General features: G+C 31.1%; 1 pseudogene; it reads left to right on the forward strand.

Annotated features, from left to right (window-relative positions):
• On the forward strand, positions 5,025-8,263 carry LOC109361915 (annotated as a pseudogene).

Consider the following 11,677-nt stretch of genomic DNA (forward strand, 5'->3'; position numbering starts at 1 on the left):
AAACTATCGGGTTGAGTTAACAATTCAAGATCACATTCTTGCAATTACGATACAAATAGGATATGATAGAATGAAAGTTGGACATTTTGATATTCAATATGGGTCACAAAAAAATAGACTACGCCTTAAAAATATACATTCTATTGTTAATGATACATTATGCTAGATATTGCGATAAATCATGATCATTTGGTCGTGCTTGCTACAACAATGCTGTTTAAAACGAGGCAGAAGAACATCAACAACACTCATTCAAGCAAGCGCTATCTATTTGGATAGGCGGATATACCTTCAACAACACATGCATGAAAAAGCGTTGTTGAACACCAATGATGTTAGCGCTAACTTGAATGAGTTTTGTTTAACAATGTTCATTCAAGAATGCACTGTTAATTCACGTATATTCAATAGTGATTAAAGGAGCGTTATTGATGATGATACAGTAACAACGCTTTCTTATATAAGCATTGTTGCTTGGATACGAGGTATACATATCTGAGAATTTAATGGTGGAGTTATGCGTCTCTTTATTTGTTTGTATCTGCTAAGGACGACAATAACGATTCTCTTTCCATTTAAATCTATATATATTGTGGTTTACACCGATGATTCTATTTCTATTTGTTTTTTTAAGTGTTGTTCCTTTTCAGTAAGTACTTTTTCTCTTTTCTCCCTATTTTCTTCTCTTTTGATCCAAGTAAAGACTTTGCTTCTGACCCATGAAAAGAAAATGTATTTTTTGTTGCTTTAATTTTATTTCTTCAAAATGTTATAGACTTATAGTGAAACATCTCTGTGTTTTGTTTTTGTATTTGTCTAATTAGTCATTGTTTTCTTTTATAATTAGTCATGATACCCAAAGAGAAGAATATATGAGGGAAAAAAACAAAGAACCCGAAGATATGAGGCATAAAGAAAAAGAGAAGTTTTGTTAAAAAAAATAGAAAAAAAATATTCCTACAAAAGAATGTGTATGTCAATTTTTTTTAATTTACTCGATTTGAATGTTTAATCTTTATATCTATGTCTACCTAATTTTTTATTTTTGTTTTTCAGTCACAAGGGACGGTGGTCCAGACTATATGTAACTTCTTAATTCTATTAGGTACATAGGGGATGATTTCTTTGTCTGAACAATTGTTGCAATTTCTTTTTGCTGTTTGTCCTTTGAATGGTTAATTGTGTAAACTCCATTAACATTTGTATTTGTCTTTTTGATGGACAATTCTATTTTGTTGTTGTGATGATCGAATTGAATATTGTATTTTGGCAACGTATATATGACTGTTTAATTTAAAGAATGAAATTTTTATTTTTGTTCTACAATGTAACTCATCAAATAGTCATCGTGTTCTATATATCAATATAATTGTTTATAATATATTGGTGTGTTGTTGATAATTATATGTTGTTATAATCAATAATATATAATTATGAACAACAACATATATATTACAACTTCAACAACGCTCTTTCGAGAATGTGATGTTAATTTACATATATTCAACAACGCATGATTAAAAGAGCGTTGTTGATATGTTATGATTGAACGTTTAACAACGTTCTTTTAAGGGTGCGTTGTTGATATTTCATGACGACGAGCTGTAAAAAGTTGTGGATGTTTAACAACACTCTTTTAAGGGTGTGTTGTTCATAATTGATGAGATGGGCTATCAAAAGCTAGAGATGTTTAACATCACTCTTAAGGGTGCGCTGTTGATATCACATCTTCAACATTGCTTCTTTAAGCCCGCGCTATTGAAGATGTCATATCAAAAGCGATTGCTTAAATGAGCGTTGTTGATTAGTTATGACGTTTTAAATATCTAAAGTTAATTCACTTCCCTCTACACTCTCAAACTTGTGTGAAAAGAAAACCTCATACACAGAAAACTTCATCAATGGCTTCCCAACATTGTCATCATGATTCTCATAGTGGTGATGATGCTACACTAACTCCACAAGACAAGCAACTCGTTGTTCATAAACGAACTCCACGTGGAATGACTTCCAAGAATAATATCATTCATTTAAGAAGTAAGGAAGTGAAACTTGAAGTTGAATGGAACACAAAAGGTCAACCTGTATACTCGAAGGGTGACAACACATCGGTAAACTACATTGGGGTCGTGATTCGGCAGAACGTGCCTATAATATTAAGCAAATGGGCTGATGTTAGGTTGAATATCGTGAAAGAGCGTATATGGAATGAAATAACAGTTAATTTCTATTTCAGTATGTGTGTTTTTGTGTTTTCATACAATGTATATGTGTTTGTATGTAATGTATATGTGTTCACGCAATGCAAATGTATTTCTGTGTATTCATGCAATGTATGTGCTTTCATGCAATTTATATGTATTTATGTGTTGTATATTTTTGTGTTTTCAGTCAACTTTTGATGTTGGTGAGGAGCATAAGGATTACATCCTTAAATCTGTCGGAAAGACTCTCCAACAATTCAGAACCGATGCTGGAAAATGTATCAGAGAAGCTGATGGCAATGTCAACCTCAAACCTCCATCCAAATATGCAAATGTCATTGAAGATGAGGATTGGAAGTCTTTTGTCACTACATGCACGCAAGAAGAGTCTTTCTTGGTAAAATCATATTCTCTATATTGACTTTATTCATATATATGCTTTTGTATATATATATATACATGTTTGTTTAATGTTAATGTTGTTTGTTTTTGTAGAAAGTAAGTAATGAAAATCACAAGAGGACATCTAAGCCTTTGATCCATACCGAGCTTCTCGAGCGGGTTATAAAAGAATCGAGTAAAAAATTATAAGTATTGTTAATTTTTAAGTACATTATTGGCTATATTTTGTATCCATGTATCTAATTATATTATTATTGGTCATGTTTTGGCAATTGGAACAAAACGATACACATTCGACTGCACATGCAGTAGACCTCAATGTTCTATGGGTGGGTACCCGTAAGAACAAGGAAGGTGTCATTGATAATGAACAAGTTCAAGAAGTGATAAACCGTGTTATAAGTTATCATCGATCATTTAATTAAACTTGATTTTCATACTTTATTTATCAATGTGATTAATTAACATTATGTTTGTTTTTTCATGATGTGTGAGGTTTCCCTAAAAGGAAAGGAGGGGGAGCTACAAACCATAGATAGTCAAATGGTACTTGATAAGGTACTAGGACTACCTGAGTATTATGTCCATATCCGGGGTGTAGTATTTGGGGTTAGCAAGGGAATATTTGTACCCCATCAAAAGCGTGCAACCAAAGCCCAATTGAATCGGATTCAGAATCAATTGGATACCCTCATGCAAGGTTCAATGACTTCGAGAAATCAACCAGAACCAATTGGATACCCTCATGCAACGGTTCAATAATGATTCACCTTATGCTCAAAGATAGAAACCAAAAGTTAATAACTTGCTTGAAGAGAGAAACTAAAAGAAGAAGAATAGTAAAAGAAATAAAATACTAAATGACATGTGTATTACTGTGTGTGAGGTTTATTTTTAAAATGCAAAGATTCGCATCCACTAAAACAAGCGTTGTTTGAATGTATGACTTTTAACTGCGCTCACTAAAGCAAGAGTTGTTAAATACGTGACTTTTAGCAACGCTCATTGTGATGAGCGTTGTTGATATATCATCTTTACCAACACTCATTTAAATAAGTGTTGTTGAATAGATTCAAATTAATAACACTTGTTTAAAAGAGTGTTATCGAATATCTTAAAAAAACATTGTTATACAAGTTTATTATTGTAATAGAGTAACTAGGGAAAACTAAAGGGATGCTACAATTTGAGGTTGAAAGGAATCTCACTAGGTAGAACAATTCCAACTACCATAAATATGGCTAATGCAAGAGTAATCTCTATAGACATATGTGGAAAGTTTGGAATCTCATCACAACAAGAATACAATGTAATCATATGGTAAACCAATATAATAAAAGGTCATAAAACTTCGAAGACTTCCTTAAAGAAGAGAAGTGCTACTTAACAGTAAGATTTTAAAGCAAGTAGAATCCCATATTTCACCTTACAAATTATTTCATCTTACAAATTAAATATGTAACTTTTAACAACGTTCATTATAATAAATACTGTTAATATATCACATTTAATAATACTCATTTAAGCAAGTATTGTTGAATAGATTCAAATAAACAACACTTGCTTAACATAGTGTTGTTGAATATCTTACGTAGACATACAACAATGTTCATTGAAACAAACACTGTGAAAGTTACATCCGCCTACCAAATTTAACAGCTATTACTTAAAAGAACGATGTTGATTATCTTCCGTCTTGTATTTAACGGCGTTATGCTAGAAAACATTGTTGAATGATCATTGTTAAATATGAATTTTGGCGTAGTAATGTGGGTGTCATTATCGACCTAATAATTAGCTTCTCCTATAATTGAAACACCACTAATGGTCGGCCACATAGAACACACCCACAATGACTTTATCAAGATTTACTAGTTCTATATGATATAAGATAGAAAAAAATCGAATTTCCACACGAATATAATATTCAAAGAACTTCTCACTATCTACTATAACAATGGAGTTCTCAAACATGACAATGGCCCTAAGATAGAAAATTCTAATATAAGTGCAATTTTATATTTATTACTTAAATCCAATGTCATCAAATGGAAGTCTTGCTTTCTAATCAATTCGTATAAGATAATGTTTCACAATATATCCATAAAAGGCATATGAATGTGGATATATAGAAGTATATTATGTAGGTTCTAGAGTTTCTACAAGGGAGGTTGTGCGTTCAACTAGACGAAGGAATATTATATTTAAGGGATGGGGAAGCATGCCATACTAATATAGTGGTTGATAAGGGTTCTTCCCATTCTAACTTAAAAATGTCATTCTTTTATATATATATATATATATATATAAAAGTATAATAATAAGATTAGTGTTTTGATCACTAGACCCGGTGGTCCAACGAATCCAATTGCTAATCAAACTTAAAAACAACTCTTGTTTAGAGTCTTAACCGAATAATTGCCACATCACTCCCTTCGAACACTCTCTCAAAAATATGGCCCTCTCATGTTCCTACATCTCGGTCAGACTCCAACCCTTATAGTTTCATCAGCAGACATGTCAAAAGAGATAGCAAAAATGCATGATGTTGTTTTCTCCAACAGGCCAGAAACTACTGCTGCTAAAATCTTTCTCTATGGATGTAAGGACGCGAGTTTTGCAGAATACGGCGAATAATGGAGACAAAAGAGGAAGGTATGTGTTGTTGAGCTTCTGAGTCTGAAAAGGGTGAGATCTTTTAACTCTATTGGACAAGAAGAAGTTGCAGATTTGGTTAACACTATACGTGAAACATGTGAAAGTAACATGTCTTCTGTGAATCTGACTGAGATGCTGTTAGCAATATCAAACAACATATCTTCTAGTGTGGGTGATTATTTCCCTTCATTGGGTTGTTAGGAAGGATGCTACCATGCTATTTGTTATATCTAAAGAACAAAAGTGTCCTACCATACTATTTGTTAGGAAGGATGCTATTCGCAGCTTTTAGTGTGGGTGATTATTTCCCTTCATTGGGTTGGGTTGATGTTCTTACAGGCCTAATTCCAGAAAATAAAGCTACTTTTGTTGCATTAGATGCTTTTTTTGATGAGTAATTGCAGAACATAAGAGAAGGGACATGAAGGGTAATGACCAAGTTGATAATAAAGACTTTGTGGACATACTCCTTCAACTTCAAGAAAGTGGTACGCTTGAATTTGAGCTCACCAAAGATAGTCTCAAAGCAATCCTAACGGTACCTCTTTCTCTTTATCTCTCATGTGAAAGAATAATATCAATTCTTAGGTGTATAAACTAGTACTCCTTCTAACAATTTTTTCCATTGACACACTTAGAATTTTGAAATCAAACTAAAACCTCAATAGGGTAAAAATGTCATAATATTATATCTAAAGAACAAAAGTGTCCAACCATGATATTTGTTTCTTTTGGTTTTGATGCACTTCTCTCTCTAACATAGGAGATATTCTTCATCTCTTATAAATTTTCTTATATACTCACACATTAATACTTCTAATGGCATAAAGATAATAAAGCTTAAAAAACTAAAAGTATAATTACTTATTTTAATTCTTCATGTTTTAAGTGACTATCAACTTAACCTATAATAAATTTTAATTATTATTTTAGTCTCGACTACTTTTTAAAAATGTAGACACACGTCTCTCTGTTATCTCTGTCTATTAATTTAACAGAATCGCTTACGTGACATATGAACTTCATATACGCGATTCCACACTAAAGTTATTTCAACTTAGAGGAACAACATCTTTTCATTTTTTAATTAAAAAAATAAGTTAGAAAATGACATCGTCTAGTATTATCTTCTTCCCTCTCACATACTCCAAAAGAAAATATTCATTTTAGTCCCTTAAGACTTCATAAGTATCATATTAATTTTTACTCTTAAACAAATTTTTGAACCATAAACTAGGTTTTTTTAACTTTAGATATTTCCTCCAAATCATCCTTATTGATACTAAGTTATCATTTAATTTATTTTAATTGAACAAATATTTAACAAAGTTTTTTCAATATTTTCTAGTACCAAGGGATTTTTCTGCATCATTTATCTTTCTTTGGAAAATGCCAAATCAAACATCTAGAAATTTCAGAAAGGATTGAATTTGATGAATTTTCATACACGTAGTTAAATTTATAGTAACATATGGCTACATTTTCAACTTTAGCTGTCATCTCATATTCATGGCACCACATCCTTAATGCTGTAGCCCGTGTCATCAAAATCCATAAAAAAAAGTTGTACAATAAAAAACCAATCACAATAAGCATTCTGCCTTTCTTATGTGGTTCTAAAAGAAATTCAGTTCATTGATGGCACCACATGCTAACTCCAAAGTAAATAATTGTTTTCTTTACAATTTTAATGTTTTTTATTCACGATTATAACTTTAATTTGAGACACTATTTTTATATAATTTTCACCATCTTTATAAGATATAGGCAATTCTTCCAAATGGGCTTATAAGGATATGGAAAATGTTTTTCTATACACCTTAAATACATAACTGTATGCATGACTCATATGTAATAAGAGAATAAATATATGTTGTTCCAAATCTTGTCATGTATTAATGTTAATGAAATAATAATAATATTAATAAATGTATAAAATTTATAATTAACTTAATATATTGTTATTAGCACTTGATATGATTTAAAATAAGATTTAGAACAACATAATAAGAATAAAGTGAAATTTCTTTTGTGTGTTATATTAAAAGAAAATAAAGTATTTCATGGTATAAGGAGATAAATTATATTATCTGACCACTAAAATCATGACATGTGTCCTATTTAATCATTTTCTATAAAAATATTTCTAAAATTAAACAAAATAGTACACATGTCATACTTTTATTGGTTGGAGGAGATAAATTATCTCCGGATACAAAAAAATATTTTTTATTTTCATATTAGTAAGTGTTGTTTTAAGATTTTTGTCTCACTTTCGGGACATGTTTATTGGTGGAAGTGACACTACTTCAACAGCGCTGGATTGGACTTTTGCAGAGCTGATTAAGAATCCAAATACCATGAAGAGAGCCCAAGAAGAGGTAAGAAGAGTTGTTGGGAGAAAATCAAAAGTTGATGAAAACGATATTAATCAAATGAGCTACTTGAAATGTGTAATCAAAGAAACATTACGATTACATCCACCTATTCTTCTTTTGGTTCCTAGAAACACAACATCTAATGTGAAACTAAAAGGTTACGAAATTCCACCCAAAACATGGTACTTCTGAATGCATGGGCAATCTAAGGGGACCCAGAATTATGGGACAATCCTGAAGAGTTCATTCCTGAAAGATTTCAAAGTAACCAAATTGATTTCAAAGGACAAGATTTCGAATTAATTCCATTTGGTATTGGGAGGAAATGGTGTCCTGGAATTTCATTTGGGCTTGCTTCTATTGAGTATATTGTTGCTAATCTTTTGTATTGGTTCAATTGGAAGCTTCCTCAAATTGATGGAGTAATTCAAGAAATAGATATGGAAGAGATGAATGGGATGAGCTTACTGTTGCCAAGAAAATACCACTTCATCTTGAACCAACTCTCCACTTCTCTGGATTTAACCTATAGTCTAAACTTGGCATATGATGATATTACTCTTATCTTGAATGTTATCTTATTTTGTATTTTGTATTTTTTTTGTATCTCTTGAATTTAGTGTCACTATCATGTACTTCTTTTAATAAAGATACTAAATATAGTACAAAGAGTTCCTGAAACCATATTTTGTGTTCTCACATTAATCTTTGTGTTCTCACATTAATCTTTATCTAATTATACATATAATTGATTGTTCAAATATAAGAAATTTGAACTTCTTTTTTCTCTTGAGCTTTCCAAAATACTTCTTTAGATACCTTATCATATGCCTTATGAGCTTACTCCTACTATAGTTTGCACAAAGTTATATGTCTTTTTTGTTTTTACATATAGAGATTAAAATGTTTCTCTTTTACTTGTCCAAGTTCTTCTTAGACAAAATAATCTTATTAAACAACTTGTGAGCTAACCAATATCTTACTATCTAGGAACATTCTCAATATCAATAGGTATATTATCTCATTCAATTTCTTTGTCATTCTCGATCATTTTCAAAGTTTCTTTCACCTCCAATTCCTGAATTATATAATAACAAGTCTAATTTTAATCTTTCACTTTATGTTTTTTTTGGTACAAAGGAAAAACAAGACTAAGCTAAAGAGGAAAGATCCAAATCAAAATAAGCTTGACAAACATCTGAAATTGAATCACAGGTCTTGAACTCGTCAACGGAGTGAGAACCGAATTTAGCCATGTAGTCCGCCACCAAATTCGCCTCTCTAACAACAAACTTCATTTCCATGTCTCAGTCTTGAGTCAACCATGCCCAAGCCTTGTTGACCACTATCAGAACTTGAGTAATGTATTTTCCAACTTTCAGTATTTTTACAAAAGAATCCTGCTTTATAAATTTCTTTTTTCAAATTAACTTTGTCTTGGAAACTTTTGTCCCACCATAATATTTCTTTACCCTTTGGTCTGGAGCCTCTGGATACACCAAACATTTCCCTTGCCATCTTGACCCACATACCGTTATTAACACTTCCTTGTGTCTCTTAAAACCTTTCCTCCAAAATAATTTGTTGGAAGCTTCTTCGTTCTCCACCCATCGATTTCCACCACTTGACTCAAAAGACTCTATCTTAGCATTTTCTCTCCATTCTATTATTAAACCTTATGTCCATAACTAAAACTCTATGTTGGGTCATCAAGCTCTTTCCATGTATAGCTTTGTGGTTGAAGCAAAACTTTCTATCTAATTTCTTTATAAGAAAGAAAACAATTTGAGAAGATGTCGCCTTAGTCATACATGTGACCGAATGCTTCTCATGCTTCTTGGAGTATGTGTTTACTATAGTAAGAGCGCCCAATGTGATAGTTCTTGAGGTTGTTCTGAAAGAATAAGAACATTTTTATTTTGTTCTCCAATGTGATGTTCGTATTCCTTGTGTTTTGTTCTTAAATAAGAACAACAGTGGCTAAATAAGAACACTCCTTGTTGAGGAGAGAAGAACAATGAAAATACACTATCCAAGAATAAATACAAGCACAAGCATATCTAGAAACATCAAAATATCCATAAACATAAAAAAATCTTGAATCATTAAATGAAAATTCCAACGACTGCATGTATATCAACAACAAAGTTATATATATTTTTATTTATAATTGATTTCTAATATTTATAATAAATTATAACAATTTTTAATTTGTTAATAAATAAATAAGTAATTATTCTTAAAAATTTGCTATATTTATTGTAAAATATAAAAGTATGGGGTAGGTTGTGAGACCCAAATAAGAATAAGAATAATTTTTATCATTGTGGAAAAAAACTAGACGTTGTTGTTATTTTATAGGGAATTGTAATAAATTATAAAATAATGTGTGGGACCCAAATAAGAATAGAAATATTTTCTCCATTGTAGATACTCTAAAATTAAAAGTTGAGGAGAAATTTTGAATACTTTTACCTTCCATATTTGCTCCCACTATGCCATAACACATGGAAATCTGTATAACATCTAGTGTCCCTCTCAATATGTCCATTGACCCAATCATAGAAAAGTTTTTTCTCCTATGGTATTCCCTAGATTATACCTTACAAATCCTCCAAAAATTTATGTTGTAATGTACCTATAGCCCTACCTTAGGTGCATAAAAACTAGTTACGTTAAAGGCGTCTTTCTTTCCCTAACTTTCAGGGCAGAATTTTTATCTTCTACTCTTATGCAAGAATTATTTGCTATTTTCCACCGTACCTAGACGGCAATACAAACCTTTACTCAATTGACATTGTACTCTGACATATAATACATGGCTTCTATGTAATGATCTACCACTAATATTGTCACATCACTTATTCAAATCATGATTCAAAAACATTTATATTGGTTGTCAAATGTGTTGTATAACTTTAACCTTTTATGTGAATTTAGGAGGGACTATGTAAAATATAAATTGCATTATCAATCAACGGTCTTATATGAACCAAAATCATGCACACACTAATACACTTATGCTAACTGATATGCTCTCTGATAGCATGATTTGATACGCCAGATCTATGAAGCAGGGATACATATACGTGTGTCGGATATGATACGTATCCGATACGTCGACACATATTTTTTCTAAAGTACATGATACAATACATTCAGGGATACGCATATAAAATAATAAAAACACATAAAATATAATAAATTGTAAGTGTAAATCAAAATATCAAAAGTCAAAATTATAATGGAAATTGAAAATCATTGCAATCCATAACAAATATATCTTATCCTATTTTAATGAAAACGAATCTATTTTATCTTATATTATTGAAAATGGAATCTATATATCATATATTTTACTGAAAACGAATCCATATATCCTATTATTTTTAAATATGAATCGGATATGTGTCTTGATGTTTATTTATTTTATTTTATTTTTTAATTTATGGATACTCTACGGATACATATTTTTCGCGAATCCGAGTGTATCCGTGTTGAATACGTGCCGGACACTGACACGGAAGGGTGTTTCACGTATCTGTGCGTCGGAGCGCCAGATCACCAGAATTGTTGAATCAGTCTTCAAAAATGTGATAGAGAGTTGATTGATTCATGTTTCGAATTCACATTATCATATCAAAATGTTTAATTAAGTTGATAGCCTCACCCCCACGGTTAAACCTGTATAACTTACATAATTAATGTTTGACTTTATGAAAAAGGATTTTTTTTTATGAGGGATGGTTAATAATGGTTGTTAGATATTATAAATTTCTAATTAAGGTGAGCATCATATATTTGATGCAATGATATTAGCTATTTATTTTCAGGGTTACATTATAAGTGATCTAATTACTGACACCCCTTAGATTTCTAAAAGGTTATAACGGATATGGGCTTAATAGGTGGATACCCATCAAGTTAACCCATAGGGGATAATGGGAACCCTATTAGTTAACACATCAGGAAGGTTATGGTCCCCAATACACCAAATCAAATTTAGTTTTCTCATCTCCCCATCAGAGTGAAAAC

This window comes from Lupinus angustifolius, chromosome LG12 (assembly GCF_001865875.1).
Source record: "Lupinus angustifolius cultivar Tanjil chromosome LG12, LupAngTanjil_v1.0, whole genome shotgun sequence".
NCBI classification, from domain to species: domain Eukaryota; kingdom Viridiplantae; phylum Streptophyta; class Magnoliopsida; order Fabales; family Fabaceae; genus Lupinus; species Lupinus angustifolius.